This window comes from Salmo salar, chromosome 02 (assembly GCF_965601325.2).
Source record: "Salmo salar chromosome 02, fSalSal1, whole genome shotgun sequence".
NCBI classification, from domain to species: Eukaryota; Metazoa; Chordata; class Actinopteri; order Salmoniformes; family Salmonidae; genus Salmo; species Salmo salar.
Window position 1 is genome coordinate 96,199,561 of NC_138292.1, and position 20,058 is coordinate 96,219,618.

Genomic DNA, 20,058 nt, shown 5'->3' on the forward strand with positions numbered 1-20,058 from the left:
AACAACCATCTCCATCCACCAGTAGATTTATTATAATGGAGTTGATACTGACAACCATCCCCATCCACCAGTAGATTTATTATAATGGAGTTGATAGTGACAACCATCCCCATCCACCAGTAGATTTATTATAATGGAGTTGATAGTAACAACCATCCCCATCCACCAGTAGATTTATTATAATGGGGTTGATAGTGACAACCATCCCCATCCACCAGTAGAATTATTATAATGTGGTTGATAATAATAACCATCCACCAGTAGATGTATAATGGAGTTGATTGTGACAACCATCCCCATCCACCAGTAGATTTATTATAATGGGGTTGATAGTAACAACCATACCCCATCCACCAGTAGATTTATTATAATGGAGTTGATAGTGACAACCATCCCCATCCACCAGTAGATTTATTATTAATGGAGTTGATAGTGACAACCATCCCCATCCACCAGTAGATGTATTATAATGGAGTTGATAGTGACAACCATCCACCAGTAGATTTATTATAATGGAGTTGATAGTGACAACCATCCCCATCCACCAGTAGATTTATTATAATGGAGTTGATAGTGACAACCATCCCCATCCAACAGTAGATTTATGATAATGGGGTTGATAGTAACAACCATCTCCATCCACCAGAAGATTTATTATAATGGAGTTGATAGTGACAACCATCCCCATCCACCAGTAGATTTATTGTTATGGAGTTGATAGTGACAACCATCCCCATCCACCAGTAGATTTATTATAATGGAGTTGATAGTAACAACCATCCACCAGTAGATGTATAATGGAGTTGATTGTGACAACAATCCCCATCCACCAGTAGATTTATGATAATGGAGTTGATAGTAACAACCATCTCCATCCACCAGTAGATTTATTATAATGGAGTTGATAGTGACAACCATCCCCATCCACCAGTAGATTTATTATAATGGGGTTGATAGTAACAACCATACCCCATCCACCAGTAGAATTATTATAATGGAGTTGATAGTAACAACCATCCCCATTCACCAGTAGATGTATTATAATGGAGTTGATAGTGACAACCATCCCCATCCACCAGTAGATTTATTATAATGGAGTTGATAGTGACAACACTCCCCATCCACCAGTAGATGTATTATAATGGTGTTGGTAGTGACAACCATCCACCAGTAGATGTATAATGGAGTTGATTGTGACAACCATCCCCATCCACCAGTAGATTTATTATAATGTAGTTGGTAGTGACAACCATCTCCATCCACCAGTAGATTTATAATAATGGAGTTGGTAGTGACAACCATCCCCATCCACCAGTAGATTTATTATAATGGTGTTGGTAGTGACAATCATCCCCATCCACCAGTAGATTTATTATAATGGAGTTGATAGTGACAACCATCCACCAGTAGATTTATTATAATGGAGTTGATAGTGACAACCAACCCCATCCACCAGTAGATTTATTATAATGGAGTTGATAGTGTCAACCATCCCCATCCACCAGTAGATGTATTATAATGGTGTTGGTAGTGACAACCATCCCCATCCACCAGTAGATGTATAATGGAGTTGATTGTGACAACCATCCAAATCCACCAGTAGATTTATGACAATGGAGTTGATGGTTGTTACTATCTCCATCCACCAGTAGATTTATTATAATGGAGTTGATAGTGACAACCATCCCATCCACCAGTAGATTTATTTTAATGGGGTTGATAGTCACAACCATCCCCCATCCACCAGTAGATTTATTATAATGGTGTTGCTAGTGACAACCATCCACCAGTAGATTTATTATAATGGAGTTGATAGTGACAACCATCCCCATCCACCAGTAGATTTATTATAATGGAGTTGATAGTGACAACCAACCCCATCCACCAGTAGATGTATTATAATGGTGTTGGTAGTGACAACCATCCCCATCCACAAGTAGATGTATAATGGAGTTGATTGTGACAACCATCCCCATCCACCAGTAGATTTATTATAATAGGGTTGATAGTGACAACCATCCCCATCCACCTGTAGATTTATTATAATGGAGTTGATAATGACAACCATCCGCATCTACCAGTAGATTTATTATAATGGAGTTGATAGTGACAACCATCCCCATCTACCAGTAGAATTATTATAATGGAGTTGGTAGTGACAACCATCCCCATCCACCAGTAGATTTATTATAATGGAGTTGATAGTGACAGCCATCCACATCCACCAGTAGATTCATTATAATGGAGTTGATAGTAACAATCATCTCCATCCACCAGTAGATTTATTATAATGGAGTTGATACTGACAACCATCCCCATCCACCAGTAGATTTATTATAATGGAGTTGATAGTGACAACCATCCCCATCCACCAGTAGATTTATTATAATGGAGTTGATAGTAACAACCATCCCCATCCACCAGTAGATTTATTATAATGGAGTTGATAGTGACAACCATCCCCATCCACCAGTAGAATTATTATAATGTGGTTGATAGTAATAACCATCCACCAGTAGATGTATAATGGAGTTGATTGTGACAACCATCCCCATCCACCAGTAGATTTATTATAATGGGGTTGATAGTAACAACCATACCCCATCCACCAGTAGATTTATTATAATGGAGTTGATAGTGACAAACATCCCCATCCACCAGTAGAATTATTATAATGGAGTTGATAGTAACAACCATCCCCATTCACCAGTAGATGTATTATAATGGAGTTGATAGTGACAACCATCCCCATCCACCAGTAGATTTATTATAATGGAGTTGATAGTGACAACCATCCCCATCCACCAGTAGATGTATTATAATGGAGTTGATAGTGACAACCATCCACCAGTAGATTTATTATAATGGAGTTGATAGTGACAACCATCCCCATCCACCAGTAGATTTATTATAATGGAGTTGATAGTGACAACCATCCCCATCCACCAGTAGATTTATGATAATGGGGTTGATAGTAACAACCATCTCCATCCACCAGTAGATTTATTATAATGGAGTTGATAGTGACAACCATCCCCATCCACCAGTAGATTTATTGTAATGGAGTTGATAGTGACAACCATCCCCATCCACCAGTAGATTTATTCTAATGGAGTTGATAGTAACAACCATCCCCATCCACCAGTAGAATTATTATAATGTGGTTGATAGTAACAACCATCCACCAGTAGATGTATAATGGAGTTGATTGTGACAACAATCCCCATCCACCAGTAGATTTATGATAATGGAGTTGATAGTAACAACCATCTCCATCCACCAGTAGATTTATTATAATGGAGTTGATAGTGACAACCATCCCCATCCACCAGTAGATTTATTATAATGGAGTTGATAGTGACAACCATCCCCATCCACCAGTAGATGTATTATAATGGGTTTGGTAGTGACAACCATCCACCAGTAGATGTATAATGGAGTTGATATTGACAACCATCCCCATCCACCAGTAGAATTATTATAATGGAGTTGATAGTAACAACCGTCCCCATCCACCAGTAGATTTATTATAATGGAGTTGATAGTGACAGCCATCCACATCCACCAGTAGATTTTTTATAATGGAGTTGATAGTAACAACCATCTCCATCCACCAGTAGATTTATTATAATGGAGTTGATACTGACAACCATCCCCATCCACCAGTAGATTTATTATAATAGGGTTCATAGTGACAACCATCCCCATCCACCAGTAGATTTATTATAATGGAGTTGATAGTAACAACCATCCCCATCCACCAGTAGATTTATTATAATGGAGTTGATAGTGACAACCATCCCCATCCACCAGGATAATTATTATAATGTGGTTGATAGTAATAACCATCCACCAGTAGATGTATAATGGAGTTGATTGTGACAACCATCCCCATCCACCAGTAGATTTATTATAATGGGGTTGATAGTAACAACCATACCCCATCCACCAGTAGATTTATTATAATGGAGTTGATAGTGACAAACATCCCCATCCACCAGTAGAATTATTATAATGGAGTTGATAGTAACAACCATCCCCATTCACCAGTAGATGTATTATAATGGAGTTGATAGTGACAACCATCCCCATCCACCAGTAGATTTATTATAATGGAGTTGATAGTGACAACCATCCCCATCCACCAGTAGATGTATTATAATGGAGTTGATAGTGACAACCATCCACCAGTAGATTTATTATAATGGAGTTGATAGTGACAACCATCCCCATCCACCAGTAGATTTATTATAATGGAGTTGATAGTGACAACCATCCCCATCCACCAGTAGATTTATGATAATGGGGTTGATAGTAACAACCATCTCCATCCACCAGTAGATTTATTATAATGGAGTTGATAGTGACAACCATCCCCATCCACCAGTAGATTTATTGTAATGGAGTTGATAGTGACAACCATCCCCATCCACCAGTAGATTTATTATAATGGAGTTGATAGTAACAACCATCCCCATCCACCAGTAGAATTATTATAATGTGGTTGATAGTAACAACCATCCACCAGTAGATGTATAATGGAGTTGATTGTGACAACAATCCCCATCCACCAGTAGATTTATTATAATGGAGTTGATAGTGACAACCATCCCCATCCACCAGTAGATTTATTATAATGGGGTAGATTGTAACAACCATACCCCATCCACCAGTAGAATTATTATAATGGAGTTGATAGTAACAACCATCCCCATTCACCAGTAGATGTATTATAATGGAGTTGATAGTGACAACCATCCCCATCCACCAGTAGATTTATTATAATGGAGTTGATAGTGACAACCATCCCCATCCACCAGTAGATTTATTATAATGGAGTTGATAGTAACAACCATCCCCATCCACCAGTAGATTTATTATAATGGAGTTGATAGTGACAACCATCCCCATCCACCAGTAGAATTATTATAATGTGGTTGATAGTAATAACCATCCACCAGTAGATGTATAATGGAGTTGATTGTGACAACCATCCCCATCCACCAGTAGATTTATTATAATGGGGTTGATAGTAACAACCATACCCCATCCACCAGTAGATTTATTATAATGGAGTTGATAGTGACAAACATCCCCATCCACCAGTAGAATTATTATAATGGAGTTGATAGTAACAACCATCCCCATTCACCAGTAGATGTATTATAATGGAGTTGATAGTGACAACCATCCCCATCCACCAGTAGATTTATTATAATGGAGTTGATAGTGACAACCATCCCCATCCACCAGTAGATGTATTATAATGGAGTTGATAGTGACAACCATCCACCAGTAGATTTATTATAATGGAGTTGATAGTGACAACCATCCCCATCCACCAGTAGATTTATTATAATGGAGTTGATAGTGACAACCATCCCCATCCACCAGTAGATTTATGATAATGGGGTTGATAGTAACAACCATCTCCATCCACCAGTAGATTTATTATAATGGAGTTGATAGTGACAACCATCCCCATCCACCAGTAGATTTATTGTAATGGAGTTGATAGTGACAACCATCCCCATCCACCAGTAGATTTATTCTAATGGAGTTGATAGTAACAACCATCCCCATCCACCAGTAGAATTATTATAATGTGGTTGATAGTAACAACCATCCACCAGTAGATGTATAATGGAGTTGATTGTGACAACAATCCCCATCCACCAGTAGATTTATGATAATGGAGTTGATAGTAACAACCATCTCCATCCACCAGTAGATTTATTATAATGGAGTTGATAGTGACAACCATCCCCATCCACCAGTAGATTTATTATAATGGAGTTGATAGTGACAACCATCCCCATCCACCAGTAGATGTATTATAATGGGTTTGGTAGTGACAACCATCCACCAGTAGATGTATAACGGAGTTGATATTGACAACCATCCCCATCCACCAGTAGAATTATTATAATGGAGTTGATAGTAACAACCGTCCCCATCCACCAGTAGATTTATTATAATGGAGTTGATAGTGACAGCCATCCACATCCACCAGTAGATTTATTATAATGGAGTTGATAGTAACAACCATCTCCATCCACCAGTAGATTTATTATAATGGAGTTGATACTGACAACCATCCCCATCCACCAGTAGATTTATTATAATGGAGTTCATAGTGACAACCATCCCCATCCACCAGTAGATTTATTATAATGGAGTTGATAGTAACAACCATCCCCATCCACCAGTAGATTTATTATAATGGAGTTGATAGTGACAACCATCCCCATCCACCAGGATAATTATTATAATGTGGTTGATAGTAATAACCATCCACCAGTAGATGTATAATGGAGTTGATTGTGACAACCATCCCCATCCACCAGTAGATTTATTATAATGGGGTTGATAGTAACAACCATACCCCATCCACAAGTAGATTTATTATAATGGAGTTGATAGTGACAAACATCCCCATCCACCAGTAGAATTATTATAATGGAGTTGATAGTAACAACCATCCCCATTCACCAGTAGATGTATTATAATGGAGTTGATAGTGACAACCATCCCCATCCACCAGTAGATTTATTATAATGGAGTTGATAGTGACAACCATCCCCATCCACCAGTAGATGTATTATAATGGAGTTGATAGTGACAACCATCCACCAGTAGATTTATTATAATGGAGTTGATAGTGACAACCATCCCCATCCACCAGTAGATTTATTATAATGGAGTTGATAGTGACAACCATCCCCATCCACCAGTAGATTTATGATAATGGGGTTGATAGTAACAACCATCTCCATCCACCAGTAGATTTATTATAATGGAGTTGATAGTGACAACCATCCCCATCCACCAGTAGATTTATTGTAATGGAGTTGATAGTGACAACCATCCCCATCCACCAGTAGATTTATTATAATGGAGTTGATAGTAACAACCATCCCCATCCACCAGTAGAATTATTATAATGTGGTTGATAGTAACAACCATCCACCAGTAGATGTATAATGGAGTTGATTGTGACAACAATCCCCATCTACCAGTAGATTTATTATAATGGAGTTGATAGTGACAACCATCCCCATCCACCAGTAGATTTATTATAATGGGGTAGATAGTAACAACCATACCCCATCCACCAGTAGAATTATTATAATGGAGTTGATAGTAACAACCATCCCCATTCACCAGTAGATGTATTATAATGGAGTTGATAGTGACAACCATCCCAATCCACCAGTAGATTTATTATAATGGAGTTGATAGTGACAACCATCCCCATCCACCAGTAGATGTATTATAATGGTGTTGGTAGTGACAACCATCCACCAGTAGATGTATAATGGAGTTGATTGTGACAACCATCCCCATCCACCAGTAGATTTATTATAATGGAGTTGGTAGTGACAACCATCCCCATTCACCAGTAGATGTATTATAATGGAGTTGATAGTGACAACCATCCCCATCCACCAGTAGATTTATTATAATGGAGTTGATAGTGACAACCATCCCCATCCACCAGTAGATTTATTATAATGGAGTTGATAGTAACAACCATCCCCATCCACCAGTAGATTTATTATAATGGAGTTGATAGTGACAACCATCCCCATCCACCAGTAGAATTATTATAATGTGGTTGATAGTAATAACCATCCACCAGTAGATGTATAATGGAGTTGATTGTGACAACCATCCCCATCCACCAGTAGATTTATTATAATGGGGTTGATAGTAACAACCATACCCCATCCACCAGTAGATTTATTATAATGGAGTTGATAGTGACAAACATCCCCATCCACCAGTAGAATTATTATAATGGAGTTGATAGTAACAACCATCCCCATTCACCAGTAGATGTATTATAATGGAGTTGATAGTGACAACCATCCCCATCCACCAGTAGATTTATTATAATGGAGTTGATAGTGACAACCATCCCCATCCACCAGTAGATGTATTATAATGGAGTTGATAGTGACAACCATCCACCAGTAGATTTATTATAATGGAGTTGATAGTGACAACCATCCCCATCCACCAGTAGATTTATTATAATGGAGTTGATAGTGACAACCATCCCCATCCACCAGTAGATTTATGATAATGGGGTTGATAGTAACAACCATCTCCATCCACCAGTAGATTTATTATAATGGAGTTGATAGTGACAACCATCCCCATCCACCAGTAGATTTATTGTAATGGAGTTGATAGTGACAACCATCCCCATCCACCAGTAGATTTATTCTAATGGAGTTGATAGTAACAACCATCCCCATCCACCAGTAGAATTATTATAATGTGGTTGATAGTAACAACCATCCACCAGTAGATGTATAATGGAGTTGATTGTGACAACAATCCCCATCCACCAGTAGATTTATGATAATGGAGTTGATAGTAACAACCATCTCCATCCACCAGTAGATTTATTATAATGGAGTTGATAGTGACAACCATCCCCATCCACCAGTAGATTTATTATAATGGAGTTGATAGTGACAACCATCCCCATCCACCAGTAGATGTATTATAATGGGTTTGGTAGTGACAACCATCCACCAGTAGATGTATAATGGAGTTGATATTGACAACCATCCCCATCCACCAGTAGAATTATTATAATGGAGTTGATAGTAACAACCGTCCCCATCCACCAGTAGATTTATTATAATGGAGTTGATAGTGACAGCCATCCACATCCACCAGTAGATTTATTATAATGGAGTTGATAGTAACAACCATCTCCATCCACCAGTAGATTTATTATAATGGAGTTGATACTGACAACCATCCCCATCCACCAGTAGATTTATTATAATGGAGTTCATAGTGACAACCATCCCCATCCACCAGTAGATTTATTATAATGGAGTTGATAGTAACAACCATCCCCATCCACCAGTAGTTTTATTATAATGGAGTTGATAGTGACAACCATCCCCATCCACCAGGATAATTATTATAATGTGGTTGATAGTAATAACCATCCACCAGTAGATGTATAATGGAGTTGATTGTGACAACCATCCCCATCCACCAGTAGATTTATTATAATGGGGTTGATAGTAACAACCATACCCCATCCACCAGTAGATTTATTATAATGGAGTTGATAGTGACAAACATCCCCATCCACCAGTAGAATTATTATAATGGAGTTGATAGTAACAACCATCCCCATTCACCAGTAGATGTATTATAATGGAGTTGATAGTGACAACCATCCCCATCCACCAGTAGATTTATTATAATGGAGTTGATAGTGACAACCATCCCCATCCACCAGTAGATGTATTATAATGGAGTTGATAGTGACAACCATCCACCAGTAGATTTATTATAATGGAGTTGATAGTGACAACCATCCCCATCCACCAGTAGATTTATTATAATGGAGTTGATAGTGACAACCATCCCCATCCACCAGTAGATTTATGATAATGGGGTTGATAGTAACAACCATCTCCATCCACCAGTAGATTTATTATAATGGAGTTGATAGTGACAACCATCCCCATCCACCAGTAGATTTATTGTAATGGAGTTGATAGTGACAACCATCCCCATCCACCAGTAGATTTATTATAATGGAGTTGATAGTGACAACCATCCCCATCCACCAGTAGATGTATTATAATGGTGTTGGTAGTGACAACCATCCACCAGTAGATGTATAATGGAGTTGATTGTGACAACCATCCCCATCCACCAGTAGATTTATTATAATGGAGTTGGTAGTGACAACCATCTCCATCCACCAGTAGATTTATTATAATGGAGTTGGTAGTGACAACCATCCCCATCCACCAGTAGATTTATTATAATGGGGTTAATAGTGACAATCATCCCCATCCACCAGTAGATTTATTATAATGGAGTTGATAGTGACAACCATCCACCAGTAGATTTATTATAATGGAGTTGATAGTGACAACCAACCCCATCCACCAGTAGATTTATTATAATGGAGTTGATAGTGTCAACCATCCCCATCCACCAGTAGATGTATTATAATGGTGTTGGTAGTGACAACCATCCCCATCCACCAGTAGATGTATAATGGAGTTGATTGTGACAACCATCCCCATCCACCAGTAGATTTATGACAATGGAGTTGATGGTTGTTACTATCTCCATCCACCAGTAGATTTATTATAATGGAGTTGATAGTGACAACCATCCCATCCACCAGTAGATTTATTTTAATGGGGTTGATAGTCACAACCATCCCCCATCCACCAGTAGATTTATTATAATGGTGTTGCTAGTGACAACCATCCACCAGTAGATTTATTATAATGCAGTTGATAGTGACAACCATCCCCATCCACCAGTAGATTTATTATAATGGAGTTGATAGTGACAACCAACCCCATCCACCAGTAGATTTATTATAATGGTGTTGGTAGTGACAACCATCCCCATCCACAAGTAGATGTATAATGGAGTTGATTGTGACAACCATCCCCATCCACCAGTAGATTTATGATAATGGTGTTGATGGTTGTTACTATCTCCATCCACCAGTAGATTTATTATAATGGAGTTGATAGTGACAACCATCCCATCCACCAGTAGATTTATTATAATGGTGTTGCTAGTGACAACCATCCACCAGTAGATGTATTATACTGGAGTTGATAGTGACAACCATCCCCATCCACCAGTAGATTTATTATAATGGAGTTGGTAGTGACAACCATCCCCATCCACCAGTAGATTTATTATAATAGGGTTGATTGTGACAACCATCCCCCCTTCACCAGTAGATTTATTATAATGGAGTTGATAGTGACAACCATCCCCATCCACCAGTAGATTTATTATAATGGAGTTGATAGTAACAACCATCCACCAGTAGATTTATTATAATAGGGTTGATTGTGACAACCATCCCCCCTTCACCAGTAGATTTATTATAATGGGGTTGGGTAGTGACAACCATCCACCAGTAGATTTATTATAATGGAGTTGATAGTGACAACCATCCCCATCCACCAGTAGATTTATTATAATGGAGTTGATAGTGACAACCATCCCCATCCACCAGTAGATTTATGATAATGGGGTTGATAGTAACAACCATCTCCATCCACCAGTAGATTTATTATAATGGAGTTGATAGTGACAACCATCCCCATCCACCAGTAGATTTATTGTAATGGAGTTGATAGTGACAACCATCCCCATCCACCAGTAGATTTATTATAATGGAGTTGATAGTAACAACCATCCCCATCCACCAGTAGAATTATTATAATGTGGTTGATAGTAACAACCATCCACCAGTAGATGTATAATGGAGTTGATTGTGACAACAATCCCCATCCACCAGTAGATTTATGATAATGGAGTTGATAGTAACAACCATCTCCATCCACCAGTAGATGAATTATAATGGAGTTGATAGTGACAACCATCCCCATCCACCAGTAGATTTATTATAATGGAGTTGATAGTGACAACCATCCCCATCCACCAGTAGATTTATTATAATGGGGTTTGTTAGTGACAACCATCCACCAGTATATGTATAATGGAGTTGATATTGACAACCATCCCCATCCACCAGTAGAATTATTATAATGGAGTTGATAGTAACAACCGTCCCCATCCACCAGTAGATTTATTATAATGGAGTTGATAGTGACAGCCATCCACATCCACCAGTAGATTTATTATAATGGAGTTGATAGTAACAACCATCTCCATCCACCAGTAGATTTATTATAATGGAGTTGATACTGACAACCATCCCCATCCACCAGTAGATTTATTATAATGGAGTTGATAGTGACAACCATCCCCATCCACCAGTAGATTTATTATAATGGAGTTGATAGTAACAACCATCCCCATCCACCAGTAGATTTATTATAATGGAGTTGATAGTGACAACCATCCCCATCCACCAGTAGAATTATTATAATGTGGTTGATAGTAATAACCATGCACCAGTAGATGTATAATGGAGTTGATTGTGACAACCATCCCCATCCACCAGTAGATTTATTATAATGGGGTTGATAGTAACAACCATACCCCATCCACCAGTAGATTTATTATAATGGAGTTGATAGTGACAAACATCCCCATCCACCAGTAGAATTATTATAATGGAGTTGATAGTAACAACCATCCCCATTCACCAGTAGATGTATTATAATGGAGTTGATAGTGACAACCATCCCCATCCACCAGTAGATTTATTATAATGGAGTTGATAGTGACAACCATCCCCATCCACCAGTAGATGTATTATAATGGAGTTGATAGTGACAACCATCCACCAGTAGATTTATTATAATGGAGTTGATAGTGACAACCATCCCCATCCACCAGTAGATTTATTGTAATGGAGTTGATAGTGACAACCATCCCCATCCACCAGTAGATTTATTATAATGGAGTTGATAGTAACAACCATCCCCATCCACCAGTAGAATTATTATAATGTGGTTGATAGTAACAACCATCCACCAGTAGATGTATAATGGAGTTGATTGTGACAACAATCCCCATCCACCAGTAGATTTATGATAATGGGGTTGATAGTAACAACCATCTCCATCCACCAGTAGATTTATTATAATGGAGTTGATAGTGACAACCATCCCCATCCACCAGTAGATTTATTATAATGGAGTTGATAGTGACAACCATCCCCATCCACCAGTAGATTTATTATAATGGTGTTGGTAGTGACAACCATCCACCAGTATATGTATAATGGAGTTGATATTGACAACCATCCCCATCCACCAGTAGAATTATTATAATGGAGTTGATAGTAACAACCGTCCCCATCCACCAGTAGATTTATTATAATGGAGTTGATAGTGACAGCCATCCACATCCACCAGTAGATTTATTATAATGGAGTTGATAGTAACAACCATCTCCATCCACCAGTAGATTTATTATAATGGAGTTGATACTGACAACCATCCCCATCCACCAGTAGATTTATTATAATGGAGTTGATAGTGACAACCATCCCCATCCACCAGTAGATTTATTATAATGGAGTTGATAGTAACAACCATCCCCATCCACCAGTAGATTTATTATAATGGAGTTGATAGTGACAACCATCCCCATCCACCAGTAGAATTATTATAATGTGGTTGATAGTAATAACCATGCACCAGTAGATGTATAATGGAGTTGATTGTGACAACCATCCCCATCCACCAGTAGATTTATTATAATGGAGTTGATAGTAACAACCATACCCCATCCACCAGTAGATTTATTATAATGGAGTTGATAGTGACAAACATCCCCATCCACCAGTAGAATTATTATAATGGAGTTGATAGTAACAACCATCCCCATTCACCAGTAGATGTATTATAATGGAGTTGATAGTGACAACCATCCCCATCCACCAGTAGATTTATTATAATGGAGTTGATAGTGACAACCATCCCCATCCACCAGTAGATGTATTATAATGGAGTTGATAGTGACAACCATCCACCAGTAGATTTATTATAATGTAGTTGATAGTGACAAACATCCCCATCCACCAGTAGATTTATTGTAATGGAGTTGATTTTGACAACCATCCCCATCCACCAGTAGATTTATGATAATGGGGTTGATAGTAACAACCATCTCCATCCACCAGTAGATTTATTATAATGGAGTTGATAGTGACAACCATCCCCATCCACCAGTAGATTTATTGTAATGGAGTTGATAGTGACAACCATCCCCATCCACCGTAGATTTATTATAATGGAGTTGATGGTTGTTACTATCTCCATCCACCAGTAGATTTATTATAATGGAGTTGATAGTGACAACCATCCCATCCACCAGTAGATTTATGATAATGGTGTTGATGGTTGTTACTATCTCCATCCACCAGTAGATTTATTATAATGGAGTTGATAGTGACAACCATCCCATCCACCAGTAGATTTATTATAATGGGGTTGATAGTCACAACCATCCCCCATCCACCAGTAGATTTATTATAATGGTGTTGCTAGTGACAACCATCCACCAGTAGATGAATTATACTGGAGTTGATAGTGACAACCATCCCCATCCACCAGTAGATTTATTATAATGGAGTTGGTAGTGACAACCATCCCCATCCACCAGTAGATTTATTATAATAGGGTTGATTGTGACAACCATCCCCCCTTCACCAGTAGATTTATTATAATGGAGTTGATAGTGACAACCATCCCCATCCACAAGTAGATTTATTATAATGGAGTTGATAGTGACAACCATCCCATCCACCAGTAGATTTATTATAATGGTGTTGCTAGTGACAACCATCCACCAGTAGATGTATTATACTGGAGTTGATAGTGACAACCATCCCCATCCACCAGTAGATTTATTATAATGGAGTTGGTAGTGACAACCATCCCCATCCACCAGTAGATTTATTATAATAGGGTTGATTGTGACAACCATCCCCCCTTCACCAGTAGATTTATTATAATGGAGTTGATAGTGACAACCATCCCCATCCACCAGTAGATTTATTATAATGGAGTTGATAGTAACAACCATCCACCAGTAGATTTATTATAATAGGGTTGATTGTGACAACCATCCCCCCTTCACCAGTAGATTTATTATAATGGGGTTGGGTAGTGACAACCATCCACCAGTAGATTTATTATAATGGAGTTGATAGTGACAACCATCCCCATCCACCAGTAGATTTATTATAATGGAGTTGATAGTGACAACCATCCCCATCCACCAGTAGATTTATGATAATGGGGTTGATAGTAACAACCATCTCCATCCACCAGTAGATTTATTATAATGGAGTTGATAGTGACAACCATCCCCATCCACCAGTAGATTTATTGTAATGGAGTTGATAGTGACAACCATCCCCATCCACCAGTAGATTTATTATAATGGAGTTGATAGTAACAACCATCCCCATCCACCAGTAGAATTATTATAATGTGGTTGATAGTAACAACCATCCACCAGTAGATGTATAATGGAGTTGATTGTGACAACAATCCCCATCCACCAGTAGATTTATGATAATGGAGTTGATAGTAACAACCATCTCCATCCACCAGTAGATTAATTATAATGGAGTTGATAGTGACAACCATCCCCATCCACCAGTAGATTTATTATAATGGAGTTGATAGTGACAACCATCCCCATCCACCAGTAGATTTATTATAATGGGGTTTGTTAGTGACAACCATCCACCAGTATATGTATAATGGAGTTGATATTGACAACCATCCCCATCCACCAGTAGAATTATTATAATGGAGTTGATAGTAACAAACGTCCCCATCCACCAGTAGATTTATTATAATGGAGTTGATAGTGACAGCCATCCACATCCACCAGTAGATTTATTATAATGGAGTTGATAGTAACAACCATCTCCATCCACCAGTAGATTTATTATAATGGAGTTGATACTGACAACCATCCCCATCCACCAGTAGATTTATTATAATGGAGTTGATAGTGACAACCATCCCCATCCACCAGTAGATTTATTATAATGGAGTTGATAGTAACAACCATCCCCATCCACCAGTAGATTTATTATAATGGAGTTGATAGTGACAACCATCCCCATCCACCAGTAGAATTATTATAATGTGGTTGATAGTAATAACCATGCACCAGTAGATGTATAATGGAGTTGATTGTGACAACCATCCCCATCCACCAGTAGATTTATTATAATGGGGTTGATAGTAACAACCATACCCCATCCACCAGTAGATTTATTATAATGGAGTTGATAGTGACAAACATCCCCATCCACCAGTAGAATTATTATAATGGAGTTGATAGTAACAACCATCCCCATTCACCAGTAGATGTATTATAATGGAGTTGATAGTGACAACCATCCCCATCCACCAGTAGATTTATTATAATGGAGTTGATAGTGACAACCATCCCCATCCACCAGTAGATGTATTATAATGGAGTTGATAGTGACAACCATCCACCAGTAGATTTATTATAATGGAGTTGATAGTGACAACCATCCCCATCCACCAGTAGATTTATTGTAATGGAGTTGATAGTGACAACCATCCCCATCCACCAGTAGATTTATTATAATGGAGTTGATAGTAACAACCATCCCCATCCACCAGTAGAATTATTATAATGTGGTTGATAGTAACAACCATCCACCAGTAGATGTATAATGGAGTTGATTGTGACAACAATCCCCATCCACCAGTAGATTTATGATAATGGGGTTGATAGTAACAACCATCTCCATCCACCAGTAGATTTATTATAATGGAGTTGATAGTGACAACCATCCCCATCCACCATTAGATTTATTATAATGGAGTTGATAGTGACAACCATCCCCATCCACCAGTAGATTTATTATAATGGTGTTGGTAGTGACAACCATCCACCAGTATATGTATAATGGAGTTGATATTGACAACCATCCCCATCCACCAGTAGAATTATTATAATGGAGTTGATAGTAACAACCGTCCCCATCCACCAGTAGATTTATTATAATGGAGTTGATAGTGACAGCCATCCACATCCACCAGTAGATGAATTATAATGGAGTTGATAGTGACAACCATCCCCATCCACCAGTAGATTTATTATAATGGAGTTGATAGTGACAACCATCCCCATCCACCAGTAGATTTATTATAATGGGGTTTGTTAGTGACAACCATCCACCAGTATATGTATAATGGAGTTGATATTGACAACCATCCCCATCCACCAGTAGAATTATTATAATGGAGTTGATAGTAACAACCGTCCCCATCCACCAGTAGATTTATTATAATGGAGTTGATAGTGACAGCCATCCACATCCACCAGTAGATTTATTATAATGGAGTTGATAGTAACAACCATCCCCATCCACCAGTAGATTTATTATAATGGAGTTGATACTGACAACCATCCCCATCCACCAGTAGATTTATTATAATGGAGTTGATAGTGACAACCATCCCCATCCACCAGTAGATTTATTATAATGGAGTTGATAGTAACAACCATCCCCATCCACCAGTAGATTTATTATAATGGAGTTGATAGTGACAACCATCCCCATCCACCAGTAGAATTATTATAATGTGGTTGATAGTAATAACCATGCACCAGTAGATGTATAATGGAGTTGATTGTGACAACCATCCCCATCCACCAGTAGATTTATTATAATGGGGTTGATAGTAACAACCATACCCCATCCACCAGTAGACCATCTCCATCCACCAGTAGATTTATTATAATGGAGTTGATAGTGACAACCATCCCCATCCACCAGTAGATTTATTATAATGGAGTTGATAGTGACAACCATCCCCATCCACCAGTAGATTTATTATAATGGTGTTGGTAGTGACAACCATCCACCAGTATATGTATAATGGAGTTGATATTGACAACCATCCCCATCCACCAGTAGAATTATTATAATGGAGTTGATAGTAACAACCGTCCCCATCCACCAGTAGATTTATTATAATGGAGTTGATAGTGACAGCCATCCACATCCACCAGTAGATTTATTATAATGGAGTTGATAGTAACAACCATCTCCATCCACCAGTAGATTTATTATAATGGAGTTGATACTGACAACCATCCCCATCCACCAGTAGATTTATTATAATGGAGTTGATAGTGACAACCATCCCCATCCACCAGTAGATTTATTATAATGGAGTTGATAGTAACAACCATCCCCATCCACCAGTAGATTTATTATAATGGAGTTGATAGTGACAACCATCCCCATCCACCAGTAGAATTATTATAATGTGGTTGATAGTAATAACCATGCACCAGTAGATGTATAATGGAGTTGATTGTGACAACCATCCCCATCCACCAGTAGATTTATTATAATGGAGTTGATAGTAACAACCATACCCCATCCACCAGTAGATTTATTATAATGGAGTTGATAGTGACAAACATCCCCATCCACCAGTAGAATTATTATAATGGAGTTGATAGTAACAACCATCCCCATTCACCAGTAGATGTATTATAATGGAGTTGATAGTGACAACCATCCCCATCCACCAGTAGATTTATTATAATGGAGTTGATAGTGACAACCATCCCCATCCACCAGTAGATGTATTATAATGGAGTTGATAGTGACAACCATCCACCAGTAGATTTATTATAATGTAGTTGATAGTGACAAACATCCCCATCCACCAGTAGATTTATTGTAATGGAGTTGATTTTGACAACCATCCCCATCCACCAGTAGATTTATGATAATGGGGTTGATAGTAACAACCATCTCCATCCACCAGTAGATTTATTATAATGGAGTTGATAGTGACAACCATCCCCATCCACCAGTAGATTTATTGTAATGGAGTTGATAGTGACAACCATCCCCATCCACCGTAGATTTATTATAATGGAGTTGATGGTTGTTACTATCTCCATCCACCAGTAGATTTATTATAATGGAGTTGATAGTGACAACCATCCCATCCACCAGTAGATTTATGATAATGGTGTTGATGGTTGTTACTATCTCCATCCACCAGTAGATTTATTATAATGGAGTTGATAGTGACAACCATCCCATCCACCAGTAGATTTATTATAATGGGGTTGATAGTCACAACCATCCCCCATCCACCAGTAGATTTATTATAATGGTGTTGCTAGTGACAACCATCCACCAGTAGATGAATTATACTGGAGTTGATAGTGACAACCATCCCCATCCACCAGTAGATTTATTATAATGGAGTTGATAGTAACAACCATCCCCATCCACCAGTAGAATTATTATAATGTGGTTGATAGTAACAACCATCCACCAGTAGATGTATAATGGAGTTGATTGTGACAACAATCCCCATCCACCAGTAGATTTATGATAATGGGGTTTATAGTAACAACCATCTCCATCCACCAGTAGATTTATTATAATGGAGTTGATAGTGACAACCATCCCCATCCACCAGTAGATTTATTATAATGGAGTTGATAGTGACAACCATCCCCATCCACCAGTAGATTTATTATAATGGTGTTGGTAGTGACAACCATCCACCAGTATATGTATAATGGAGTTGATATTGACAACCATCCCCATCCACCAGTAGAATTATTATAATGGAGTTGATAGTAACAACCGTCCCCATCCACCAGTAGATTTATTATAATGGAGTTGATAGTGACAGCCATCCACATCCACCAGTAGATTTATTATAATGGAGTTGATAGTAACAACCATCTCCATCCACCAGTAGATTTATTATAATGGAGTTGATACTGACAACCATCCCCATCCACCAGTAGATTTATTATAATGGAGTTGATAGTGACAACCATCCCCATCCACCAGTAGATTTATTATAATGGAGTTGATAGTAACAACCATCCCCATCCACCAGTAGATTTATTATAATGGAGTTGATAGTGACAACCATCCCCATCCACCAGTAGAATTATTATAATGTGGTTGATAGTAATAACCATGCACCAGTAGATGTATAATGGAGTTGATTGTGACAACCATCCCCATCCACCAGTAGATTTATTATAATGGAGTTGATAGTAACAACCATACCCCATCCACCAGTAGATTTATTATAATGGAGTTGATAGTGACAAACATCCCCATCCACCAGTAGAATTATTATAATGGAGTTGATAGTAACAACCATCCCCATTCACCAGTAGATGTATTATAATGGAGTTGATAGTGACAACCATCCCCATCCACCAGTAGATTTATTATAATGGAGTTGATAGTGACAACCATCCCCATCCACCAGTAGATGTATTATAATGGAGTTGATAGTGACAACCATCCACCAGTAGATTTATTATAATGTAGTTGATAGTGACAAACATCCCCATCCACCAGTAGATTTATTGTAATGGAGTTGATTTTGACAACCATCCCCATCCACCAGTAGATTTATGATAATGGGGTTGATAGTAACAACCATCTCCATCCACCAGTAGATTTATTATAATGGAGTTGATAGTGACAACCATCCCCATCCACCAGTAGATTTATTGTAATGGAGTTGATAGTGACAACCATCCCCATCCACCGTA